Below are 13,176 nucleotides of genomic sequence, written 5' to 3'. Positions count from 1 at the left end.
TGGTGTTCCACATAGTTCTGTAGACTTGGAGAATATGATGTGTATGCAGGTGCAGATGCTGGGTTTTTATTATGGGTAGGGTCCAGCCTGGCTCATTGTGTTTTAAGGAACAGATAGATAAGCGGGACTTCCCTATTCTGACAAGTTTCCTGATGAAACTGCACATGGATCTCACCCGTATTCCATTGTACGGTACCTCGGTACATCTTTGTGGTTGTGTTAAAACTGCAGGCACCAGATCTATGTCTGGCAAAGAACCATCCCTGCTGTGTGTTCTGTGCCAGACTTGGCACTGGATTGGACATTTTACAGCACCCATTGAAACCTCACCCTGTCAAGTTGGAAGTATTTGCAAACTCTCTGTATAGAAGAGGTCACAGAGACTCAGGGAGGCTAAGCAACTTACTAGTAGTGCACAGCAAGAATGTGGGAAAAGTCCACGACCTGCACCCTTGTGACTGAGAGTACATGTGGTCGTGTGTGGGACTGTATGCGTGCACACATCTTACAAGTTTCATGAGCACAGTTGACAGAGGTGAGGAGAAGATACTTTTTTTTTTTTTTACCCCTAAGAGGGACTAAAATTTAGGAGGTAAAACTGGCCTAAAGGGCTGCCCCTGAAGCTATCTACTGCATGCTTTTGGACAGCACCTTTTCTGTATTGCTAGAAATACCCCTCCAAAGCACTCCTTTGCACTTTACTCGATTTTCTTGCAGGAACTCTTCATGCAGCAGGAACTAGACAGCTCTGCAGTCTTAGATGCATAATCAACCAAATGGAACAGGTATATGAATCAGTGTGTGCATAGATGTATTCGTGAGAATCAAACCAACACTAATACTAAGACTCAAACATAACCTTGGATTGAGAGTGTGTAACCCATTCCCGGATTGTTGGAAAAAGGTTCTGAATGACATCAAAGAAGACCCTCAATGAAGACTGTGTATGTAGACAACGTGTTCCAAAAACTAAACTATGAAGTACTCTCCAAGGGAGAGGCTGATGGGTGGTGCATGAGAGGTTTCATTCCATGTAGACATGCTAACTAAGCCTGAAGGTGTTGGTTGTTTGGAAGTCACTCGACTGTTACCCTTTAAGCAGGGGAGCAAACAGTATGCAGAACATGTGTGTGATAAGACAGCTGCTACATGTTACATACAAACATCAGCCCAGCCTACCCTTTCTCCTCAGTAACCCTTGCCCCTCTTAAGCATAGAATTAAGACATGGAAAGAGCACATGTTTGATATCTTAGGTGGGCGTTTTTGTGCTTCGTTTGGCAGCTGAGTACAGAATTGTTATTTTGTTTGGAGGTTTACTAGTGAGAGTCAAGGGGTAGTTGGGAGGAGGTTGTTACACACACATTATATATATATACACACACTTGGCTATAAGGCTTGTGCAGTGTGTATGTGTGTGGCATGTGTGGTATGAAAGGAGTCCCTGGCCTATAATTCAGGCTTCTGGGACCACTATTGCTTCAGCTCTTCCACCCCCACAGCCTGTGCTCATAGGCACACTGTTTTTTTCCCTGTACCTCATCTGCACACCAAGGGAATGGCGGACAGATTATTACCAAAACCCTTTTCCAATTGTACAGTTCTCTGAGGACACATTCCCTAGTCTGTGAGTTAATCAGATGATTATTAAGCTGGATTTCTGCATATTGATTAATGGCCCCATTCCCACCCTCAGTGTTTGTTTTCTGCATGGTTGATGGAGACCAGATGTATTTGAAAGACTGGTGTCCAAATTAGGAATACACCCTATACAGGGTCTATCCACAACTGTCCTAGCTAGTTCTTAGCATGCTGTTCTACACAGCACACAATGCAGAGGGCTTCTTTTGTTTTGCAGGGTGGGGTGGGGTCATCAGGGCAATGGCTAGTCAAAGACCTGTAAGCCATTGCTATCTGCACTCAGTTGTACTAAACGTTCCCTTGACTGCATTATGAATTTCTGTCCTCCCCTCTCCCATCCTCCTGTTACTCAAAGGCACCCATGTGCAGGCAATGACTTCTCTAGTCCCATGGGGACAACTTCAGGTGGGAATTTCTAGTTGTGTTAAGCGTTAGCAAGCAACCCTTCTTCAGTTCTGAGGCATCATTTCCTGGGGAGTCAAAGCTGCTATTTACATGCTTGGTCTGGGACCAGGGTTCTGGTTGAAGCACTTGTGGCTCACTGGACTGGGGAATGATGTTAACCATCCAGTGTGCAGAGTGATTTCAACATCAAAGAAAGGAAAAGAAGCAAAACAAGCTCAGAGAGCCTCTTTATAAAACATGCCCCATTGTCTTCTGCCCTTTGGCTTTCTGCATTTTGCCAATGCTTCATGTCTGGGTTGGTTTTTTTTTTGTTGTTTTGTTTTTTTTTGTTGTTGTTGGTGTTGTTGTTAGGATACAGCTGTATGCAAACACAAGAAGCTGAGAGTGGGCATGGGAAGCCTCAGCTGATATTATTAATAATGGCCTCAAAAAGACACAACTGAGCTCTAAAACGAAGGCCACTTTCACTTGGCATTTCGAATGCTGTTGAGTCTGCATACAGTGTGGCAGCTACAGGGCTCTGATAAAGTCCTGCAGTCTGTCCTGGTGTGGTAGCCATGTTACACCACACACTGTGACCCCTTCCTTGTTCCATGTGCTTCTTGGTCTTTCCATGTTGGTAGATCACATGACACCAGCTGAGTGGTATGGAGAAGTGAGAGGTGTCTCTGACTTACTGGGTGTAGTTATTTTCACAGGTATAGGAGGTTGGGGACCCCCTTGTGTTCTTTGTCCTTAAGCTCTCTGTTCTTTGTCCTGTGCATTCCAAAAGAAACCCCTCTGAGAAACTTCCAGCCCATCAGCTCAGTCAACTTGTGCCATAGATGCTGCTTCATGGTCTGTCCCACATGTGGGGCTCTAGCTGAAAGGAAGATGCCTAGATGGGCTATGCAAACTACCCCGAAGGAATGGAGGTTACTCCAGTTCTTTCTGTCCCAGAGCTGCAGGCAAGGGACCCAGTGATGACCAACCATAGATCCATGTGTGGAGATGTTTCACGTATTCTTTTTTTTTTCTGTAGGATTTCATGGTGCTTTTTTTTTTCTTTTAAAGGCATTTTACAGTTAATGTGTTGGGGGGCATTTCATATTGTTCTTAGGAGAAGTGGGGATTTGCTTGTAACATTTCAATAAGCTGTGCTGCTATTGCCCTTATTTGAAGATGTAATTTTTTTTCAATGATGGAGAACATTGCAACAAAGACCTTCTGGAAGATCCAATCTAATGTCTGTCCTGTTTTCCTTTCTTTTAAGGGACGTGTGTGGTTCATAGTAACTGAATTGGGCTCTCTGTTCAGGACCATGGGATAGGTTCTTTACCTGACTTTACTCAGTCATCAGCATATCGCACTGTGTTCATGAGCACAGAGCCAGGGGAACTGTCTGGAGGAGGAGTCTGGAACCCCTCAAGGAAAGAAATCTAATAAGCCAGAATTTGCTCTGTGCTCTTACATCCATTTTTCTACCTTTTATCTAATTTCAGTTGCGTGTTGCTGGTGGTTGGGAAGCAGGTTAAACCACATTTTGTATGCAAAAAAAAAAAAAAAAAAAAAAAAAACAAAAACCCAAACCCTACATCTGGACATTGTAATAGGTTTGCTCTTGTGAAAGGTACAACTTCTCTGTTGCAGACATTGTAAGATACATTGATACGCTCTTGCTGCATATGTCTTCCGTGGTGGAGTGGCAATATATGGTAACCAAATCTGGACACCTATCACGTACTAGGTTGCCTGCTAGTAGTTGACAAGCATTCCACTTAGCTTTCCAAAGAAAAAAGTATCAACATTTCACAAGTGAGCACCTTGAGCCTCTGAGAAAGGAACAAGCAACCTCCAACCAGCTCAATCAGCCATCAACCTGAGTCTCTCTAGGTTGAGTAAAGCATGGGATAGGCTCTTTTACTTTTCAGTAAAGGTGGCATGATTCTTTCAGATCCACCTGTCCTCCCTCTCTTTCCTCCTGGTGAGGAAGGAATTCTATGATGTCAAAGGTATAGACCAACTAACTGGCTTCCATGTTAGTTGAAGTCAAAATCAAGTTTAGGTCTGCTGGTCATTGCTGGTCAGGGACAGGTCTGGTTCACATTTCCATTGTCTTTCTTGGCCCACCACAGTGCATAATACATGCTAGGAGAGCTCTGATTTCCTTTAAAATAATGCAGCACAAATAGGCCAGTTGACCTCCTTGGCCTTTAGTATAAAATCCAAAAATGTGGTCTACCAGCGCCTACACGATGTCATATGTCATTACAGATCAATCTCTTCTGCCTCCATTCTGAATTCCTTTCAAGCTCCTCCAAAGGCCTCCTCCATTTTTCTCATCTTTCCAACTTTTTATATCTGGGGTCCTTCCAGGAGTTGTCTCCACTTGAGACCTGGGTTCCAGTTCTATCTGGCAAATTTGAGTTCCTTGGATGAAGTTGAAGTGGTATCCCCAAGAAATCTTTTCATAACTTTCTCTAACACCTTAGGGCAAGTCACCCGCCTTCAACCCAACTTGACTCTCCCTCAACTGGACATTTGCTAGACTAGGTCTTAACTGATGGCTCCCTTGTCCGTTTTATTACACGATACACTCTTGGGCTCGAAGCTCTGTCAGTCATTCTCACCCTCAGCACTGAACAAGGTAGTTACTACAGACACTCAGAGAGAGGGTCACTTTAATTATTATTGCTGAGAATATTTTCATCCTTCAAAGAGGATTTAACTTTTACAAATTGGAAGGCCACCTGGAGTCAAGAGTGATAGTTCAGGTTATTTCTCCCCTAACTACTTAATATCATTTTGGGAAAGCCAAGTTCATCTATAAAGAGATGAGATATATGTTTTATTTTTTTTTTTAAATGTAATTCCAAAGCCAGACAGTGATGGTGAACACCTTTAATCCCAGCACTCAGGAGGCAGAGGCAGGCAGATCTCGAGTTCAAGACCGGCCTTGTCTACAGACTAAGTTTCAGGATAACCAGAGTTACACAGAGAAACCCTGCCTCACAAAACCAAAGAGGGAAAAACAAAACCAAAAAGCATATGTAATTCCAGAATGTTAATCACAGGCAGTGACTGAAATAATTAGACCAGAAAGATGACTGACTACCTTGAAGACCGGCTCTCATCTAGGTCTTTGGATACTTGCAATGTACATTTAAAAGCCAATATTACTCTAGAGAGAACTGGAACCTGAATGTACACAGATTGGAATAAGATATTATGCTTTCGGGGGATATCCACTGCTGCGCTCATGCCTATGCCGGAGGAGGTTGTTCTCATCAACCGCACATTTTCTTCCTTTCCCTGTGAATCTGCATGTATTCGTAGAATCCATTTTAAGATTATAGTCCCAGGTAGAGGTTCTCCAAACTATGCTGTGCTAACTAGCCCTGCATGTCTTTGAGAAGCCTTCAGGGGTTTCTAGAGGTCTGATCTATTTCCAGCACAGTATAAAGACAGTGTTTGCCTCTTGTTCACTCTCAGTTTTCCCCATGAGAATACACTTACAACTGACTAGCACCAGTACTTCCTGGCACTTGGTCAAGGTAATCTGGTTCTATCTGATGAGCATAATTGTTTTCCAAAATGACCGCAAATGAGCTTGCATTTCTTAGAGTATAAAAAGTGTTAGACGTTGACTGTTGGTCTTCCTGTGCAGTTTCTATCCCCTGGGGTCCTTTCAGAGACTGAACCACCAACCAAAGAGCATTATGTGGGCTGGACCTAGCCCCCTCCCCCAACATATATAGCAAATGTGCAGCTCAGTCTTCTTATGGGTCCCCTAACAATTGAAGTGGGGTCCATCCCTAAAGCTGCTGCCTGTCTGTGGAATATGCTCCCCTAACTGGGCTGCCTTGTCTGGTTCTCAGTGGGAGACGATGAGCCTAGCCCTGCAGAGACTTGATGTACCAGGGCGGGGGATAGGCAGAGGTGCCTCCACCTTCTCAGAGGAGAAAAGAAGAAGGGAAGGGGAGGAACTTTGTGAGGGGGAGGCAGTGGGGTGAGTAGTTATATGGAAGAGTTTGGAGGGAAGAAGGAGAAATGTTGTAACTATAATATTATAATCCCCAAAATATGAAAGAGAAAAAAAGTGCGAGATGTAATAATAATTTCATTAAAAAGGGCTTCCTGCTTGCCCTCAAGAGTAATGGATTTCAGCTATGGCTACAGATTTGTTCTTCCAGGCCTTCCACAGCTACTCCTGGGAGAAATTCAAGGCCCTCTATTTCTTGGTTTCTATAAAGCTACTGGAAGAAACCTTCTAGATGCTTCTCTGATTAGACAGCCTTCCTGGTGATACCTTGGCTACAACAGCCCCCTGTTCAATAGTTCCCAGATGTGATCCTGTGTAATTTAAAAATGTGCTGAGAATACCACAAATACTGCAAATGTATCCTCTGTTGCTATGTTTTCTGTGAAAGTGTGTGTGTGTGTGTGTGTGGCTTGAAAGTGCCTGAATGCATCACAGAAGCTAAACCAAAGTGAAAAGACAAAGAGGACTGTCACCACTGGCCATGGGTTACAATGGGAACTCTAACTCCTTCTGAAAGCATGTGCCATTGACTAACATACAAACTTTAGTGTGTCTTCTCTCTGCATGCCCCTCCCCCACACCCTTCTGTCTCCAGCAAAGGAGAAGACCAGCTCTGTCTCCATTTCCTCTAGAAAGGAATATGGTAACTGCAGTCTTCCTGGCTTTTCTATGTCAGACACAGAGGATTTCCCGTGATTTCGAGCTGGCTTGGAACACAGTGCTGGGAGAAACAAGTTTTTCCCTAGGTTGGAGGACAGGGCACAGAGGATTTGGCCCCACACTTTGTGCAGTGCCATGAGGTGAGAAAATGCATCATCAGCTTCTGCAGGTGGCCACGAGGGTCATGGGCACCCTCTGATCAGCCATGAGGGTCATGGGCACCCTCTGATCAGCCACGAGGGTCATGGGCACCCTCTGATCAGCCATGAGGGTCATGGGCACCCTCTGATCAACCACGAGGGTCATGGGCACCCTCTGATCAACCACGAGGGTCATGGGCACCCTCTGATCAGCCATGAGGGTCATGGGCACCCTCTGATCAACCACGAGGTCATGGGCTCCCTCTGATCAGCCACGAGGGTCATGGGCACCCTCTGATCAGCCACGAGGTCATGGGCTCCCTCTGATCAGCCACGAGGTCATGGGCTCCCTCTGATCAGCCACGAGGGTCATGGGCTCCCTCTGATCAGCCACGAGGGTCATGGGCACCCTCTGATCAGCCACGAGGGTCATGGGCTCCCTCTGATCAGCCACGAGGGTCATGGGCTCCCTCTGATCAGCCACGAGGGTCATGGGCTCCCTCTGATCAGCCACGAGGGTCATGGGCACCCTCTGATCAGCCACGAGGGTCATGGGCACCCTCTGATCAGCCACGAGGTCATGGGCTCCCTCTGATCAGCCATGAGGGTCATGGGCTCCCTCTGATCAGCTGGGATCCCAACCCAAGCCATCTACCTACCCACATACAATCTCCCATCATTGAAGGAAGGATAGTTCTGGAAACTGGCATTAAGATGATTTACAGAAAGGGCATTTCTAGTTCTGCATACACACCCAACTCTTTTTTGCTTTCTCTTTTCTGTGCTAAATGGTTCTTCTTGCCGTGTATCTGTATCACAGAGTCTCTGAGGCAGAAGCAAGAGACGATCGCCATGCTGGGACACTTCAATATGTGCATCATTTCAGCAGCTAAAAATCTTTTCAGAAAAGGCGCCAGCCTACCTGGGCTGTTTATGAACAACAATCTATGGGACCAGCCTCAGAGTAACTTCAACCAGCTGTCTGCATAGATCAACACAGCTTTCTATGATCAACTTCAGGTCCCTGTTTGCAGTGCCTGTTTAGGCAAATTGACATATTTTTTATGATATATTCTTTTTTAAAGTTCCTAAGTGCTTTAATAGCTTAGAACTTTGTGTTTCTATGTGCTTTCAGCTTCATAAAATGCCTATAAATTGAAAAAAAAAAAGAAAAAAAAAAGGGCGCCGGCAAGGCAGTCTACTATAACCGGGCATCGAGAACACCCATAATAAACTCTTACTGTCTTATAGCTTTCTGCCTCAGTGGGTAGTTATGAGGGTGCAGAGGAGAATACTTCCCTGAGACTGAGCAGAGCTTGGGAAAGGGTCCAGAATTTGGGGATTGCCTTAATGGGAAGGAGACCCAGGCAGATGCATTGCCAAACTGAAGGAAAACCCTGACTTCATGCCCAGCAGGCCTGGCTACCCTCTGAGAAGCCAGCTATCTGTTTTCACTCCTGTGTAAGCTCCCTTCCCTAGTTCGAATCTGCAGGAACCAGAGCAGGCAGGCAGGATCAACTCTATATGTGGTCACACATATCCTAATAAACAGGCTCGTATGCATTGAGGGAAGGGGATAGAGAAACCCTAGTTCCCTTTTCTCCTTCCTCTTTTCCTCTCTCCCCAGTCTTACAAGGAACTCCTGGAAGAAATTAGCTCTAAGGAAGTCACAGTACTTTGGCTGAAGGGTTTGGATGAGCCTGGCAATATTGCAAGGCATAAAACCCCTTGCTCCTTGGACAATCCCGGCCCCCCATATAACAGTTTGCTACCTGCTGATCCTAACTCAAGCAAGGGAAGTGGAGGCAGATGGGAGGAAAGCAGACACAGTCTAACAGAATTTTCTTTATTCTCTCAGATGCCTGCATTCTTGTGGGGGGTCTTATTAACATAAAAGTAAAAGACAAAAAAAAAAGATACAGGTAAAAACATCTACAAGAAGGCAAAGGAATCTAGCCATTCTGGGGAACCAAAAAAAAAAAAAAAAAAAAAAGCCGTAGCTTGGCAGATAAAAATAACAGAAGCAAAGAGGAAAAGGGCAGGATCCAGAGGAGAGAGGGCATTAGGTCAGAGACAGCTGGGTAGGGGCAAGAGCTAAGCGTAGAAGGGAGAAGCCTCTGTATAACAAGAGGGTTAGGAATATGGCTTACTTTGTCTTGACCCGGGCACAAAGAAGACATGTCAAAAAGCTCCTTCCCCCTCCTCCCAAGCCTCAATAGGAGCAGGTTCTGAGCAGTTAAGAAGTTTGGGAAAGATGGCTTCAGAAAAAATCTAAAGCTGTGGTTCTCAACCTGGAAGTGGAGTGGGGTCAAACAGCGGCGTGTTCACAGGGGTCACCTAAGACCACCGCAAAACACATAGTTCTGATGGTCTTAGGAACCAACCGAGACACCGCTCCTTGGTCTGGCTCCAGGAGGATCCACCCACACGCGTGCTGACGTCATTGCGGCAAACCCATCACTTAAGCCCTCATCAAGTACAGGAGGTGTATATGATGTACTTATGAGGAGCGGGAGCAAGTGTAGAGAGCAACTACTGGGTTGAAAGCATCAGTATTGGAAGTAAAACAACATTTTATAAATCAGAATTCCTGGGTAAAACCAAGAACTGGAAAATCAACTACTGCCAAACAAACAAACACCAAACAAACAAAACACACACACACAAATTCTGTACCATGGAAACTTAAATCTGGATGCTGATCGGTCTTTTTATGTGGTTAATATGAATACTGCCCACTTATAATAACAGATATGTTAAAAAAAAAAAGAGAGAATAGTAAATCATAGGAAACTTTAATGAAGCATTGACCCAATTATGCCATATGGCTTCTTTTGTGTTATTAAAGTTATTGTATTATTTTCATTAGAAAAACCACCCCTTGACAATGGATCATGTAGAGAAGAACATTTAAGAAAATATAGCGAGGGTTTTTTACAATATGGTTTTACCTCAATAATATCAACAAGAGTTGAGAAGCTGCAATGTGCCACTTGTTGTGAGTTCTAAGAGCTGAATCTATAAAGCTGAAAAAACAACCTAAGAATGCCATTTTGACAGCAAGCATCCGCCGGAGCTCGGCAGGCAAGGATCCCAACTATTTTAGAAGCAAAGCTGATAGACCCAAGAATGCCAGTCTTGACACTGGTGGCTGGTACCCCAAACAAAGGGTGTCAACCATTAAAGCTTCACATTTAGATTCTAAAGTGAGAAGGCTCACCCTCCCACCCCCCCCTGTTCCCCCCCCCTCGTGTCAAATCACATCTTGAAAGGACCCAAAGGGAACTTAGTTGAAGAGATTAAGGGGCATTTTCAAGGAGGAGAAAATGGGCAGAGAGGTACCATGACCTCTGTCTTCTGCCATGTTTTCCAGCAGCCATCATTACATGCTCCGTAAGGAGGTGGGTTCAACAGCATCAGCCCTTCCTGGGGTCTGAGTGAAAGCAGCCTACCCACCAATATTTGAAAGCTGGTAGGAAGCCTGCTTGACTCTTACTAGAGCATCTTGAAGGTTAGAGGCCAGATACCATAAGTATCTTCAACTTGATTCAAACTCAAGCTGTCCATCACAAGCTGGTCCCAGGCAGCCCAGGGACAGACGTCATCAGCGGCACTAAGTTATATGCTAAACCCAAGAAATAGGTCATACTCCATACTTTCACACAAACAGCTTCTATCTGTCACAAGTGAGGCAGCCACGTCTGTTTGCAGTTGCCAAATAGGAAGTCAAATTCAGAGAAATGTTTAGTGGCTTTGTCCAAGTTGCAAGGCAGGTCCTTTGCCTGTGTGCCTGTCCGTGTGGTGGTTTTATGTATTACGTTCTGAAGAGAGCTGGAAGATAAATGGGTCAGTAGAGTACAATGTGACTCTCCACTAAAGGCTTAATTCTTATGGTGGAGAGGGTTTCTTCCCACTGTTTCTATCTTTAAACCTAGACTCCTGGGTATTTTCTAACAATAGAGAGTCCCTCCCAAGATGTCATAAAGGTAATTAGAGAAAAATAGGTGAACTCCTAAATGAAGTTTTTACAAGATTCAGACAAATCTCCAAGAAGCAGTGTATATGAAGGCCCTGAGTATGTAGTAGTTACATATATGCACAAAATTAGTGATCAATATTAAATATTAATGGTAGGCATTTATATCCTTCTACTCTGGTTATTTTTATCCTTTATGATAATGTATATGTGATACAATGACAAAATATAAACATAAGCTAATATTTGGCCATTATAGATATTCGAAAACTGTCTAGAGTCTATTTTGCTTTTACCTGGCAGTCTTTGAAAATGTGAGACCAGACATGGAGACAGAAAACAGAGAGAAAACATTAAAAAAAAAACCTTTTCCATTTGTCTTTCAACCCCATAAACGAGTCAAAGAGTCTTCTAGTATTTGCTGACTTATCAAGCCAACTGAGAAGTTCAAGCTTGACCATATCTTTGGTAAATCAAATCCAATTGCAATTACCACTTTCTGAGGGACTGGAACTTGCCAGACACCACACCTATCAGCACTGAAGCCAGGTCTGGGTAGAAAGATTCAGCCTGTGCTTAGCTCCATTTCTCACATTCTTATTGTCACTCTCCTGTTATGTGTCCCCCATACAACCAACATCAAAGCTAAAACATGGGGAGGGAATGAGGGCTTCCTTCATCAGGTGTTATCCCTCTGTCATTGATGGTATCAAAGGAACCAGGATGTCCCAGCCTTCTCCCAACCCCCAACCCCGGTCACTTGGTTTATTTTCTTATGGATGAGTGGGCTGCCAAGCCCTGGCATTTGGAGACCCTTTCCTTCACCTAAAAGATGAGCACCTGCCTGTGAGCAACTCCAAGTTTATATCTTCCCTGGGTCTCAGCTCAACACTGAATTCGAAGTGAGGCTAAACTGGGGAGTTGCCTATGCAAGGATGTGGGTGCAAACAGTGCCCTTGCCACTTTGGAAGTCTGCCCCACCTCAGGGTCTGCCTGCCTCAAGTGCTTAAGGGTAAGGGAAGCACTTCTCAGGGGAGACAGAGTCAGGAAACCACCTGGCTAGTTGCTTACATGTTAGCTATTGTGTGGGTAGCCCCAAATAGGCAGAGGGGACTTGGAAAGGTAAGGTCATGCCTTGACATTTCTCTTTCTTTTTTTTTTTTTTTTTCTGTTATCTCTGAATCAGTAAAAGGCAAGGGACTGTCTGAGGGTTTGGGGTGGGAGCTCTACAAAAAGGTTTAATCACATCCCAGGAAATGGAGCATCTTCTTTCTCCAGATGAGTTCTCTCTGTAGTGCAGCAGAGAGAGGGAGAGACTCCTTCTTCCATCCCTCGGCTCCCTAGGCTCTCTTTTCTTGCACGTTCCAGCTCTGTGTCCATGATTTTCCTGCATAGTAAGGGACTAGCCTCAATCCCAGGGTTCCACTCTCATCCCTCAGGAGAGCTCAGCTGCAGATGTTTTTGTTGCATCTTTTTTCTTTGGGTACTTCCTGAGAACCCTTTTAAGCCATGTATAGGCCTGTTTAGGAAACACACATAGCCAATTCTCACTGATCATTTCTCCCTGGAAGAGCTCCTTCTAGTTGGTCTTGGCAGAGTAAGACTGGTATGAGATTTGGAAAATGGGCATTGTATTTATATTTAATAGATTGTGCTGTTGTAGTGTTGTGTGTGTTTTAGAATTCACTCTATGCGAATATTTCAGTTTTTTTTTTTTAAAGGTGCATCTCACGAGCCTCGGGGAATCTGGGAAGGGTAGGTAGATAGTAGTGGTGAGGCACACATGTGATTGACAGGGCCAGGGACCCCGCACTGAGTGCCATTCCATCCTATGTCCCCTTCTGACACTGCCACCTTATCACCACAACCCCCAGGTCAGGTACAGTAACAATAGGGTCTATTTCATAGATTTCTCCATGGGCAAAGAAAACCTGTTCTTGCCAGTTCTTGATAATTATCAAAACAACCAAGTTGATGTTTAGTTGCCCTGGCTCATCAGTAAACCCATGCCCCTCCATCACCACAGCCAAGTTCCAGGTCCTTTCCCTCTTGGTGTCTGTTAGGACACCACCTCCTTGAGAAGCCTGAATCAGTTGGGCATCTGCTCTTGCTATCACCTACATCTTTCTGGCCTGTCTTTCACGATCCCTTCATCCTTTCTCATAACTCTCAAGTGTTAGCCATTGTAACCAGGCCATTCTGACTGTGGCAAAACTATACGGAGAAAACAACATGCTCCCCTGGCCCTGGTCCCCTGATGCTCTGTGGGCACAGTCCAGAGAGTCCCCTCAGAATGACTCCTTTCACGCAGCACTCAACAATGTCTCCTTTCTT

The sequence above is a fragment of the Mus caroli genome, unplaced genomic scaffold, assembly GCF_978045245.1.
Source record: "Mus caroli unplaced genomic scaffold, Mus_caroli_1 scaffold_14, whole genome shotgun sequence".
NCBI classification, from domain to species: Eukaryota; Metazoa; Chordata; class Mammalia; order Rodentia; family Muridae; genus Mus; species Mus caroli.
This window is presented reverse-complemented; position numbering follows the sequence as displayed.